The sequence below is a fragment of the Hetaerina americana genome, unplaced genomic scaffold (assembly GCF_022747635.1).
Source record: "Hetaerina americana unplaced genomic scaffold, ioHetAmer1.1.p SCAF_1, whole genome shotgun sequence".
Taxonomy (NCBI): Eukaryota; Metazoa; Arthropoda; class Insecta; order Odonata; family Calopterygidae; genus Hetaerina; species Hetaerina americana.
Genome location: NW_027286069.1, coordinates 122,237,423 through 122,252,042, shown reverse-complemented (window position 1 = coordinate 122,252,042; position 14,620 = coordinate 122,237,423). Strand labels below are relative to the sequence as shown.

At 41.5% G+C, this 14,620-nt stretch overlaps 1 long non-coding RNA gene across 1 annotated transcript; it reads left to right on the top strand.

Moving 5' to 3' along the window:
- Nucleotides 1-11,435: 11,435 nt before the first annotated feature.
- On the top strand, nucleotides 11,436-13,223 carry LOC139687154 (uncharacterized). Its single transcript, XR_011700605.1, has 3 exons — nucleotides 11,436-11,529; nucleotides 12,357-12,571; nucleotides 13,132-13,223. It is a non-coding gene; the product is annotated as an uncharacterized lncRNA (long non-coding RNA).
- The last annotated feature ends 1,397 nt before the right edge of the window (nucleotides 13,224-14,620 follow it).

Sequence of the window (14,620 nt, the reverse complement as noted above, 5' to 3'; positions counted from 1 at the left end):
CTACGTTGGGCCGAGATTACGGAGCGGCGGCACACAATTGTATTATCGGAGGGACATATACGGAATAGGGCTATAATTTCATGATAATGAAGTGGATATCATTTAAAATTCACGAAGATGAAAACACAAGGTGATTGCGAAAAGTGGCGCGCAAATAATAGGAAATAAGTGAGGCATTCCCCGACTCAAATGATGAAGATCCAAGTAGCGCGATAGCATAAGGAGGAAAAGGGGTGGTGCAATTGGGAGGGTGGGAGAAACTTTGGAAAAGATAATAACAGCCGCGGAAATAATAAGAGGTGGGGCCGAATACGAAGAAAACACAAAACCAAAGGAAAATTAGAACACAAATTAGGAGGGAAATAATTGGAGAGATAAAATGGAGAAATTGCCAGAAGGAGATGTGCACGTTGAAGAGCAGTAGTCTGCCGGGTAATGGTGGACTTTTGATGGTCACTGGCACTACACACTAACATAGGATTAAAAGTGTAAGACAACTTGAATAAAGTGAAGCCAATGAGCCGCGTGACGCGTGGTGACGCGCGGTGACGCGTGGTGGAAAGAGTGTGAAGACATTCCAGAAGCAGAGACATATATAGTTGTGCTAATCGACGACGGAGGTGCTCTCGGTTATGGGAAGAGAAATATTGCATGTCTTGGCGATGGAGTTATCCTCTTACGATTGAAAATGAACGCAATAATGGAACTAAAATGGAGATTCGGGGAAGGTGGAAAAAATACAACGGAGATTTAAATGATAAAGATGTTAGAACGATACGGCAAGATGCTGGATGGATGGATGGATCGTGCATTATGCTAAAATATTATTGACAAAAAAGAAATTAAGGTGGACCAAGCGGTTAGAAAATATCAAATCCCAGCAAAATTAATTGAAGCGGTATTTGTTTTTCGTTTCTGATCTCCAGTGTAAAATTTGAAGTGATTTCAGGAAAGTATTTTACGTCAGTTTCGATCCCCCTCCCAGTAAAGCTGTTAAATGACAGAGCTATAGTAATGAGTTGAATTTTATTACTCATTGAAAGGGGCCACCGGAATATCGTCCATTATAAATTAGAGAAGAGAGTAACTAACAGCTTGGGCGAGAGTACGAGGGCGGTTCAATAAGTACCCGTGTTGGACGACCAGGGGCGTTCCTGGGGGAAGTTTATGTTGTCATCGTGTGCTACCATCTATCAAACGACGGTGAAACAAATTTCAGACTACTTTAAAGGTTAGTTTGGATTTGGTAGCCATTCGAGTAAGACGTGTTTCGTGATTTTCGCAAAGATGGAAAAGGAGCAGTATCGTTCGGTAATTTGCTTTTTGATTTTGGATGGGAAGAAATGCGAGGAGATAAAAGCAAAGTTGGATGCTGTTTATGAGGACACTTCGCCATCTATGACCACAGTACAGTGAGGTATTGGTTCAACGAATTTAAACGTGGGCGAACATCTGTTTTTGATGAGGAGCGACCAGGATGCGCGGCAGACGTGGTTACCGAGGAAATCATTCAAAAAGTCCACGCCATGATTCTCGCTGATCGACGAACGAAAGTGCGCGAAGTAGTAGAGGCCTTGAGTGTGTCGACCGGAACGGCAATTAGTATTATTCATGATAAGATGGCGATGAAAAAATTGTCGGCCCGATGGGTGTCGCGATTGCACACGGTGGACAACAAGCTGATCCGGCTGTCATCCGGAGTTGTCGCCGTCAAACTGCGTGAACTACGTTATGAATCGCTGCTTTACCCCCCGTATTCACCCGATCTGGCTCCCTGCGATTTTTTCTTATTCCCTTACATGAAGAAATGGCTCGCGGGAAAAAATTTAACCTAAACGAGGAAGTTATCGCCGAGACAGAGGCGTATTTTGGAGAGTTCGACAAATCCTATTTTTGGAGGGGTTAAAAAAATGGCCGGAACATTGGGAGAAGTGTATCTTTCTAAAAGGGGACTATGTTGGAAAATAAAAAAGTTTCTTTGAAAAAATGATTTCTTCATTTATAACACGGGTACTTATTGAACTGCCCTCGTGAATTTGAGCGCAAGGATTTGGAGAAGAGCGCACGAAACTCTCCTTTGCAGCACGAGGCCAAGCCAATGAATAACTCGCCAAACTGGATAGAGACAATCAATAATCAAAGTAATTCCCTGAAATTCATTTCACTTTTCCAAAGATTCACTCAGACACTCATCCTAACTCGTCACAAATCCTCAAAATCCGGTAGCAAAGAAGTTTTAAATGCTATGGCGGCCATCGAGTAACCCTTCGGACTGTGGCATCGTCATTTTCAAAACGTCGACCACCCAAATGGGGGCCCCGAACGGTTGAGTACCACGGGGGCTATGTCGGGACAGCGCGGGGGATGCTTCAAGTGTCTTTCATGACATCTTTGATACAACTCCTACTTTTAGACTAGCTGACGTTAGCGACTTCATTACTGACTTACCTTCGTAAACTTGTAACAGCAGGAGTATCGATAGGAGAGGATACAGATCACATCTAGGAGTTCATTGCTTTCTCTATCAATGTCATTGGCGGGTGTATCTCCATTGCGGCGATTGTGGCCATGTTTGAGCGCTGTTGCGAATCAGTTGAGGGAGAAAGATATTCAATGAACAATTAAGGCATTGAGCCCTCGAGAAATGTGCATGGCTTAATTTTGACACATTAAAGTTGGAAAAAGGCATTATGTGGAGCAGGTGGGACAATTAAAATATTCAGGTAAGAAGAGTCTGTAGCGATGATGGGCGTAGAAAAGAATTCAATTCAAGGCGTAAATGAAAGATAAGTGAGATTTTCTGCTGGTGCCATCTTGGTTTCGTTCCAAATATTTTAGTATTATCAGGGCGCCTGTGGAAGGGATGCTGTTATTAAGACTGTTGTGCGGAGTGAAGAGAGGAGCACCCGCTGGGTGGAGATGAAGACGCCTGCATTGACTGCGATGGCTGAATGAAAGAAGGGCGAGAAAAAAGTACTAAAAAAGTTTACTTTAAAGTTTTAAGGGAAAGTTTGAAGGAAGTGGTAAAAGTGAGCGCATAGGCTTCTAAGATAAGGCAATGAAAAAAGGCGAACGTTATGCAAGCTGACAAGTCAAAGAGTAAACATATAGGTCGACATGAAGGCGCCAAAATGGACGAGAAGGTAAAAAAAGAAATTAATATCGGGGAAATGCTGTTTTTAAATATCTAGTGCATAAAATAAAATACTCTCTTGCCTAAGCCTATATTGGTGTTGAATTTCTCTTTACTATTTATATCCATCTGAATTGACATTGAACTTTCGCATGTGAGACACCTTTCAATTTTTCATGCCACGCTCGAGGAAGCGAGCAGAAGAAGGAAAAAAAAACTCTCGATGAGCTGTTTAGCAACTGCTATTGTGCATCAACTCGATACTATTAATTTGAAGATGCTTCATTGGATGATATAGCCACTCCAGTTTTATATGCGTGAAAAAAGTTGCATTTATCAAAATTGATTCAGTGATCTCAATTCATGTGGCAAGGGAAACGCAGGGAGAGAGAGAGGGGGGGGGGGGGGCGGGCGGGCTAAATTGAAAGTGGGGACGGAGGGAGAAACTGGTTTTTGAGACTTGCAATTGGGGTGGGGGGCTGTTTATCACCTCTTTCGAGGCAGTAATCGGAGCGAATACCCACACTCGGATACGCATTGCTCCACCACGCCGTCATCTATAGGAAGAGCCATAGAAATTTTGAGTGAAGAAAAGCATAAGCATGTTGCCATAAAGAAGTCCCTATTTTAGACTTTTACAAGGTAGGAGGGAATAAATATTGGGCCCAGATTTATTTCCATGGCGATGGGATCGGGATAAGACGGTCAGGGGAGCAGGGAGGAGGGAAATAATGCACTGCGCGATTAAAAGATGTTGAAAGTGTATCTATCTATCTATCTGTTCTATCGTCAATGGATTATTTCCACGAGCCATTTGGTTTTGAAATCTGTATTCACCGATTGCAATGGCTTACGACTTGTTCAACTGTGGTTTTCTGCCGGCAGGATGAAAGCCATTAGAACGGATTGGCAGTGGAAACCAATTTCGTACGGGGAAATTGTTAGGGCCCTTTGATAGCCACTGGTCTGCCATGCATACGATCGGCAAATATTCCCTCATAACTGCCCGATGAAGGAGGATGAGCTATGGAAGTTCCGCTGAAATAAATCTGATTTTATTGGCCAATCTCCTTAGCCATATAAAAAGAAATGAATTGTTAATTCCGAGCTATCCGAAAAAGCATAATGCCAGAATAGATTATCTTTGGGTTTCCAACGGAATTGACCTCATGAGAACTGATTTCTGTTAAACGACCTTCTTAAATTATGTAAACGAATATAATTTGAATCTGGATACAGTTTGAAAACTACCTTTCAGGCGATTATAAGGTATAAGAAGGGCCCATTAATTTTTTAAAAAAATAATACAGCTCTCTCCACCAAAATTCAATGTGCATCACATTAATACCTACCTAATTGAATGCTTATATGAAAACGCATGAAGAACTAAAACTGTTATTAGTAATGTTTCGGTTCATTGAGGGAAAGTTAGTGAGTAACAAGTTTCATTTGATCATCCTGACGCTTTCATTTATGTAATTAGTCATTGACATGAAGTTGAGCGATGGGCGTAAATAACGTTTTAGACGTATATCCATCGGTCAAAATTATATCATTAATTGATTATAAAACAATGAAAAACAGCCAGCTTTGGTATTTCTGTTAGATTATGAACGACAAAGAGAGTCACAAATAATGATCCCCTAAGCGGGGGAAAACTGAAGAAGACGGGATTCGAATCCGCGACCTCTTGATTAGATGGACTGTGAACTTAATCCCGGAGCCACCGAAGACGCCACCTTGACACAGTTTTGTTTATTCATTCAGTTGAGTACTGTCACCACGGATAATATTGGCAGTTTATTTAAAATGCTGGGAATGAAATAATGGATTAAACTGTATCACGGCAGAATTAATTTTGCGTTATGTCAAATGCGGTACACTTAGATACTCTTCTGCAGTCACTTCTCAGTTTCACGAGTCACCTATTAATGCGCTATCTTAGGCATCACTTGAATATTACCGTTCAGTTTTGCGAAGGGATTCGTATCCCTTATGCTTCTAGAATCATCATTCAAAAGGGCACAGAGCAGTGAATAAGCAGAAAACTATTGCTATTTAGCATAACTAGAGGCTGAAATATTAATCACTTCACTCTTCAGAAAGGAACATGATGTAATCTTTAAACACGGACGCGGACTTGTCCGTTTTCGCGCCTCTAGGTCTCTTCAATGAGAGAAGTGAGGGATGCGAGGAGGGGAAGTTTTCTTATCGGAATGTCAACGTCATCACACACATGTCTCTTCAGCGCCCCTTCTGCTAATTCGAAATTCGACGATGCGGTATCCTCGGAAAGTCTATTATTCCCTTTTCCTCTTCCTTAATAGGCCTCTACATATATTTGCAGGGTCGCCTTAGTTATGTAATTTCTCAGCCTCTACATAACCTCATGAGCCCGTTAACTCATATGATTGGCATAACTTGGTTCAAAAGGACTCAATTTCGAATTGAATGGCCCAGTCTTCCTTTCTTTCCGCATTCCCACATAAACAGAGTAAATGTAAAAAGAGGAGGGCGACCCAAGACATTTTATTGCCCCAGTGTGCGGTCGAGGAAGGAAATATTTACTTTCGGCAGGCTCTTTGCTTTTTTCCTTGAAAACTTCTCAAGAGTCCATTGAGAAGTTTTGATCTTTAAGTCGATGGAGAGATAAAATGAAATAATGCCATTCTGATAACATCTGATGATTCACAGGATAAATTAGTAATTTTTAAACCACGTACAACATTCAACCCAATTCTTATTTTGAATCTTACGAACACTTGTGCAATCAGTATTTGATCGTTATTTGACTTTATTCTACAAGGCATGAACTAGTAAGAAACCTGACTGATGACTGATTACGCAGATATAGATCAAGTTTGGTCATTTTATCCGGCATCTGTTAGTGAACCAAAAGTTAGTAAACTATGTGATGAAATTGTTGACATAACGGGTATAGTATAAACAAACATGTTTCAAAGATGTGGTTGAATCATAGTTTTAGTTGATCCAGTCACTTTACCGTCTATTAAAGATTTACGTTCGACTGAGCTAGATTAATAAGTAAGTTGTTTCATTCGCATTCATATCTTTTGCCGAATATTCGCGGATGTTTTGCTCACTTGATTAAAAAAAATGAAAACCTCATACATGCAGGTGAATAGAATTAATTTTGGAATATTATTTATTTCCCCCTAATAGTTGGATCATAAGGATATATGCATTATTCTCTGCCTGTTGCGACACCTATCACTTCACATTAGCAAATAATTTCAATCTAATACCGCACAAAAGAGATTATTTCTCGAAGAAGAAACCTTTTCGGCTAAACTTATTTTCTCGACACTCAAATTTGAACTTAAATAAAAGAGAAAGAATTATCGCTAGAGCACGTAAATATACACTTAAAAATACGAAGCTATTCCTTTCCAAGGACTAATAGTCACAAAAGTGATTTCTGTAACTTTTTCTTTTACATTTTGGCCTGGTTTTATGGAAAATGACCAACTGCGCACCGGTTGAAAAAGGCTGGTTGAGGGCATTTTATAATGTCCTTTTTATTAAATCTACATAATACCCCGCAAGCCTCCGCAAGGGCGTGTGTATTTTATTCTCTTCTACGGGTGTTAGATAAACACCCGTAGAAGAGAATAAAACCACATGCAAAATCAACACATCTATGCAAACCTACACCCACAGAGGCGTATATATTCATGCAAAAAACCTGTCAACTAACACGAATGCAAATAAATACACTATCCACTAACAAGCAATTTCACCGTAGAATTCAGTGAACATCTATCCAATGACGTATAATTTGAAAAGTAGGAAGGTGATATTCCACTACCACATGCGCATTGCGCATTGGCATGCGACATTAAACGGTCTCCTCCACGAAGGACAGGCAGGGAATGTGACCTAATGCTGCAGGTAGCGGGAGGGTCCCCCCCAACGGAGAGAGACGAGGGATGGAAGGGGAAACTTAATAACAAACAAAGCAGAGTTACCAACACTGCAACGAGCACTACATTATTTAATGGCATTCCCATGCGATCAAGCGAGATCGGTTTTGGCAATTAATAGAATCACAAATGCATTCTATACCACGCTTTGCCTTTCATCAGCCTTAGACGCATCGTTTCCTGCATAGCTACGGCATCATACATATTAGTGTCTGCACGACGATGACGCCGGTGCCTGTTTCAAATTCCAAAGCCCATTTCAAGATCCGCGGCCTGAGCAGGAAGTACTGCACTTTCGCACCGCCATAGTCCTTCGTCCCTTTCCTTTGACCAAGATCGCTTCATAAGACCTCAGCAACCATCTTCATGTGCCTATTGCTCTAATTTCCGAGTTAATTGCCCCATTCCAATTTCAGGGGAGTTGCTTTCGACCCCGAAGGTCAATTACTCACTCTCATCACTTGGCTCACCACTCCAGGATATCGACCGGCGAGCGTTAGGGAAATTCCAAAAACCATTCCAAGTTGATATACACCGTGGACTTCTTTTATTTGACCTTTTTGCCTCATTAGCCTTCTCGGTACCGCGAAAGGATCCATTCTAAAGGGGAAACTCGCATCAATTGTAGGGTTTTGGGTTACCCTCTGTAAATGCTTAAGCGAAAGAAAAGTTGCGATCGAATGGAAGGAGAGTCTGCATTAGAAGACATAGCAATGAAAGGAAATAGATGCCCGCAAATGCAAATAATGGTTTCATCACATTGATTTATAAAACTATTCGCTTCGCAACAAGAGCAAATTTCTTGAGATTTCTTCTCCTCTGAGTAGTGTCTTTGTGGTGAAATGTGACAGTTGAATGATATTTATTTCATGCGACGCCATTACGGTCTTAGATCTCCTTGAAACTTTTTCATATCCTTCGATGAAAACAGCGCAATTGCAAATTTTCATTCCACCAAATTCATCACGTTAGTAGTTTAAAAAATTAATTGTATCCACCGAGGCCAAAAGTCAAATTTTCTTTTTGTCAAAAGCAATTCGGAACCATAAAACTTTTTTATAAGACATTAAGTACATCCATCAAAGGAAAGTGAAGTCTAACCCTGCAAGGTTTACATTGAGTACAATTTTAACTTTAAATTTCATTTTATGCCGCCCTGTTCACAACTCAAAGACAATTAATGTAATTCCTTAATTATTCTAAAGTGCAGGTAGTGGAAGATTATGCTTCTCTGTTCCTGTTGGGACGTCTCGGTTTGCTGTTCCAGTGACGATATCGGTCGCAGATTTCGAAGGAAATCGAACGTTTCTCATATGTCACGGACGAACGCGGCTGAACCTATTTGATCAACTCGAATTGGCGTAAATGCAAGGCACTCATCCTTTTGACTCATCAGCCTGCGGGAATGAATGAACCCTTGGGCCGCCGATGAGAAACTCCAGTTTGTGCTTTTCCATGTACCTCGCCATACTCCAGCAATGGAATCAGCCGAGGGAAGTCGAGAAGAGGTGAAACTCCACAGAGACTCAAAGGGCACTCACTCCGGAGAGTGAAAGCAAATTTCCCGATTAAATAATTGAGGAGCTATCTTTTAATTCTCTCTAAAGAGCCAAAACACACGAAAGAATCTCCGTCGTCAATGAGGTCCTCTTTGGGGCCTTGGCAGTCGACCAAATCGATGCAAGGATGCACGGATGCCATGAACCCGGCAAACTTTCACAGATTGACGTGCGGATGGAGATCTCGGGTCACCAGCCATGGAGCTAAGTCGTCATTCGATGTGGAAGAGCCTCTAGAATTACGAAAATTGTTTCAAAAGTTGATGGAGTGTGCTCATTATTTCCCTACATTCCAGGCACTATCAGAATTTGTTAACCGAAATTGCTACCGGTTCGTATCTACATGACACCCCGCAGGCCGCCGCAGGGGTGCTTGGCGGGGGGTGTTAGGTCACCACCCGTAAAAGAGAATAAAAAAATATGCAAAACCAACGTATTTATGCAAATCAACACCCAAAGTGGCGTATATATTATAAATATATATATTTTTTTATTAGGTAATCTACCGGTTAAGGTAGGTTTTTGGATGGACACAGCTCCTAAATAAATATTTTATTACTCCTAACAAAACACAAAATCCATCATCCTCTATATCAGGTCCCTCTTCATCTCTGAGTACTTTCTTCCTCCCTTCATCCCGTCCAACATCCCTATCCTGTTCCTTCCCTTTCCTCTTTTGCCCAACATTCTACCCTCTATCACAGTCTTCAACATCCCACTGCCGGTCAACACCCCCTTCATCCACTTTTCTTGCCTCCATAGGATTGCTCCCAACAAACCCCTCCCTTCGCCCACCATACCAAGTACTTCCTCATTTGTTTTCTTCTCGGTCCATATCATCTTCTCCATTCTTCTCCACACCCACATTTCAAAAAGCCTCCAATCTACCTCTATCCTCCTGCTTCAATGGCCACGTTTCCGCGCCGTACATAGACTACGCTCCATATGAAAGTTTTTACGAGTCTTTTCTAATATATATATATATATATATATATATATATATATATATACATATATATATTCATGCAAAAATATGTTTAATTTACGCGCATGCAAATACATAAACTATTAAATAGCGCACACATGCGCATTCAAATTTAGCAATAATTCTCCCATAACGTGAGAATTAGAATTTAAAAGTAAGAAGTGGTAGAATGCCACTACCACATGGACATGCCACACACAATGGCCTCCGCCCCCTGAGTGGGAGTATCCCAGCATGAGAAACATAATACCATTATGAACCTGAATTGTCATTGGATGAAATAAGTCCTCATTTAGGTCGGTTAAACATTACTAATCTCTTGATATCGCCTCCGAATTTAATAAAGTGAGTGCATTGAGAAGCACATCGAAGCAGCAACGTTATCCAAGAGCTGTATGTTTGGAAACGTTTTCTTGCATCTAATATTTGCTTACAGGAACTTTTAGGGAATTCATGGTTTTCCTAATTCTTCCTGTCCTTCACGTTCCACGATCGCTATGAAAATGTACAATAATCATGGGTAGGATTGTAATAATTTATTGTGATTTTATGAACTAAGAGTTTTTATGCGTGGCTTTCATCCGCATTCCACTTTTGAAATGCAACAGTCACCATTTTCTATTATCACGGATTGATAGTTTCACTAAAACAGCATGAACCTTGAATTTTTTAAACAAGCCATGGAAATTGTGATTTGTGCAGAAATCAACCTTTTAATTTAGACATTTTAATGGGCAACTACACAGGCTTCGCTGTCTTGCGCCATGCGATGTCAAAGAAGAAGTTTTTTTGGGGCAACTAGCACGAATTATTTAGTTAACAAAACTGTTACGAGCTCCCCCCTCACCCTGATGCGAACCTATTTGCTTCTGATGCCGCACGTCCTGAGCTTGAAACAAAGTATCGAGTTACTTAGACTGCAGAAGACTAAGATTCGAGTGCCTAATTCACAAATGTCTTTCTCGTGACGAATTGGTTCTCATTTGTGTGAGACGGCTAGCTTAATAGATCCAAAAGAAACTTATTTTTATGTCATATTCAAAATTTCAAAACAAATAAGAAATACCCGTGAAATGCGACATAACATAATGCACTCGGAGGAATTTGGTATATTATTAGTGTGATAAATATGAAAATAATATTAATTTGATCAGTCAGGGTGATGTATATTCTATGAGTAAGACGACCTGAGGCGAAGGTATTTTTCATCGCTACCAGAAGGTCCACTTCTGGGTCTCTGGGATTTGCATTCTAATCAAAGTTTTCTACGCAATACCAAAGAAGCAAGCATCGAAACCAATCCCGTATCGTGCCTTTAATCTTTTTCGTACACTCGACAGACGCGTCGAGGCTTTGCCTGTCAGATGAGGGGGCGCTGTTTCTAGCGCCTTAAGGGCCCACCCGGAAGGACGCCCCGCTCCGGGCGCACGATTCCAATCGCCCCCGCGCCGCGTCGTGGCGAGGAACCGAATAAGGATTCGGTCCGGGGAGGGCGACCGCCGGGCACGACAGCGGCCACGCACCGCTCCACATCACGGCACTGCGGCGGCATTGAGTCGAAGGACAAGGTCAGGGAGGCCCTCTCGCCACTCTCCCTCCCGCCCGAGGGAGGGAGCACACCCCTCCATCCTCCCGCATCCATTTAATCCCTCACCACCACCCCCCCACCCCGAGGGGGGGGATGGGGGAGGCGGACTCAAAGGCTCGTCCTTTGATGGGGCACACCCTTTCGCCCAATCCGAGGGCAGTTCCCAGAGTCCCTCCTCGTCATTACAACCCTTCTCCCCATTCCACGCCCTCCCATCGGCGTCTCCACAAGCGTATATAAACAAAGCCTCGGCCAAGCGAAGACACTGTTTACCTGCAGAGTAACCGGAACGCACCAACCAACCAACCATGTACAAGATCGTGAGTATCGCCTTCTTCTGCCTTCTTCTCTCTCTATGCCTTCCCACAATCTCTTCGCATACGTAATCTGTCTTCTTGAAAATATTTCGTCTCTTCGACGAAATACTCCTGTGCTTTTCGACGGCTATATTGACTTCTTTCGAACGAAGCGATTTCCAAAATAGTTTTCCACTGTAGTTGTAGCATTGTATCTTTACGCTGATTTTTACCCTTAGAGTGAGTGCCCTCACAAAATCTACGAGCATTGTGCCTCAAGTTTTGCGAAAACCAAACTTATTCTTTATTTTTCCTTTAAGTGATCTCTACGGCCTTTGTCTGTACAACTCCTTCATAATTCTTCATTTCTAGCACCTTACGCACTGTTAAATATTAAACATCCGTATCCTGAATCAGGTTTCAAATGAACTAGTACAGCCGCAGAAATAACTGAGATATCCTTTATCAATGTTTACCACTCTTAATTTTTTACCTCTGGTACTATTCTTACGCCTTATTCAGGACTTCAAGAGCATGTTTTTGCTCTGACACACACACACACAGATATGTATATATATATATATATATATATATATATATATATATATATATATATATATATATATATATACCAAGAGGTTGCTGTAGAACTAATGCTTATTTCAATGATTTTATCGCCTTCCTGGATATTGAGACTTCTAATGAGTTTCGGTTAAAGTTGTCAGGCAACTAACATGCTCTCGTGCTTCTCCTATTTTCTATCTTTTACTTTAATACATCCTTTGGTTGATATTCTTTTTAGCCTCTCCTATATTTGTCGGCATCTTATGACCCGATCTCTCTCCCTCTAGGCTCTTTTCCTCCTCTTCGCCGTCCTGGCTGTGGCTTCTGCCCAGTACATCAGCACCGGCCTCTACGGTAGCCCTTACCTCCGCTCCGGATACGTCGGCTTGGGAGGAGTCTATCCCCGCACTGGACTCCTTGGTGCTGGATACTACGGTACCCCCTATGCCTATCGCGGACTCCCTGGATACTACTACTAAACAGCGGATATTCATGACAACATGTAAGATCAAATAGACGTGGTAACCAATGAAAAAGTTATTGCATTGTAAAAGTTATTGCATGGAATTACATTGATGGAAATCTACAACCTTCGGTCTAGATGCACTCAAGCAAGCGTTCCACAAATGTACATTTATTTACAATTCGTTGTAAGTGCAATTGCGCGTAAATTTGCGTAATTTGGTCAAACTTCGAAGCATGCTTTGTGCTATCAAAACACAGGTAACTAAATGTTCCTATGGTAGAATGTTCTCACGTTTCACTCAGTGTAGATTGTTAAGGGTATACCCTCATAGAGGGAATGAATATTTCTTTTCAGCGTGTAACTTTCAGTGTGTAACTAATGTTAGTGTGCAACTCCAAGGCTTAATGCTTCAATTAATTAAGGCCTCTCATAAATTATGAGAATCATACATCAAATGGAAGCTTGTCATTTATGTCACAGTACGAATAAGTACATGTTACTTAAACCACAAACGAAGGCTTATTTGTTTTAATCGGCATTGTGGCGCGTTTGAGGATATTTTTTTAATGTTCTGTCATTATTTTTTTCCATTGCAGAATCACGTCATCAGCCATGTGAGGCAGGGCCCATGTGTACACTGCGTCTGCAAATATTTTTGGAATGAAATAAACTAAATTACTGTTCATAACTGAAGTTTTTTCTCTTTCCTCTTTAAATACCCTTTCCTGGTCGTAATTTAACTGAGAAAATGATGAATCAGTGCGCGACATATTAGACATTTATGAAAACATCTTTGAATTTCTTTTAGTTTATTCATCAAACATACATAATTTTGGCTCTTGTCAAGTTGAGATTTTCTCTACGACCCAAGGGAACATTACAAAATATATAAGAGCACAGTTCCTCATCGGATGCAACTATCTGTCTCCAAGTGCTCCACCCAAACTCGCTTGGATCTCCAATCTGAAATATTTCTTTCACTAACTGCCGGACAAGTCGCGTGCTTGTTCGGTCACTGCGTGGACCACAGCGTCAGATGTGCTCATTTTTCCCAACACCTGAAACATTAATGTTTATGGTACCATAAATGAGGATTTCGCTTGCAAAAATATTGATACAAAAGGTATGACACAGTGATAAAGAGCGAAAAGTGAAATGTGGACAGAGTGAAGTCCAAATAAAGAGTGTACAATCAGTGAAGAATGTAGAGTTGGTTCTGTGCTAGACTATATGTCTCACTGTTGGTCAACGTGATGAAGTTTCGCCTCTTCACTTCGTTTCATTCACATGCGTTCTAAAGACAGCATGAAGAACGCATCTCCAATCGCTGTCGACCGATCATTTTCAAACCCATCGCCAACTCCTCGCAGACTTCATGGACCCCACTTCGTCACTACAAGAATCGATTTTGTCACCTTCCGCCGTTCTAAAAAGAGGCAAACATTTGAGGAAGTGCTTTCTGCAATGTGCACGAACAGAAAAGAACTAGCTCTAGTACTTTCGTTTTTGGCATACCGGACGGACTCTGTCGGTTAGAGGATAGTCCGGCGCCGAAAGACCTCTCCCTCCCGTTGTCACACATCTTTCCCCAGATTATGATTACGCTCTGGACCAAAATATTTATATGTAAGACTCTTAGGTCCAACAATACCTTTAATGGCCAGGGGAGTGGAGGCAGATCTTTTGGAACCTGTTTCACGTGATTTTGGCCTTTCTTCACATTTACCAGAGACTACTACGAAATAGGAATCATCTCGAATGCCGAGGTAACCCGCGGGGTCAGATGCACTAAATGCGAAACCTTCCCACCTGTACTTCTAGATGGGAAAGAATAATTCTACACCTAAATAGAATCCCGCAAGCCTCAGCAAGGGTGTGTGGCGGGGGTGTTAGATCAACACCCGTAACAAGGAAAAATCTGCATGAATAACCAATAAATCCATGCCAAACTATGCACACAAAGGCGCATAGGTATATTCAAGGGAAAACCTTAATAACTTACACACATTCAGACACATATACCACTCACTAGCAAATACATGCACCTTCGAATATACCTCATGTCTACGCAGCGTTTAATCTTGT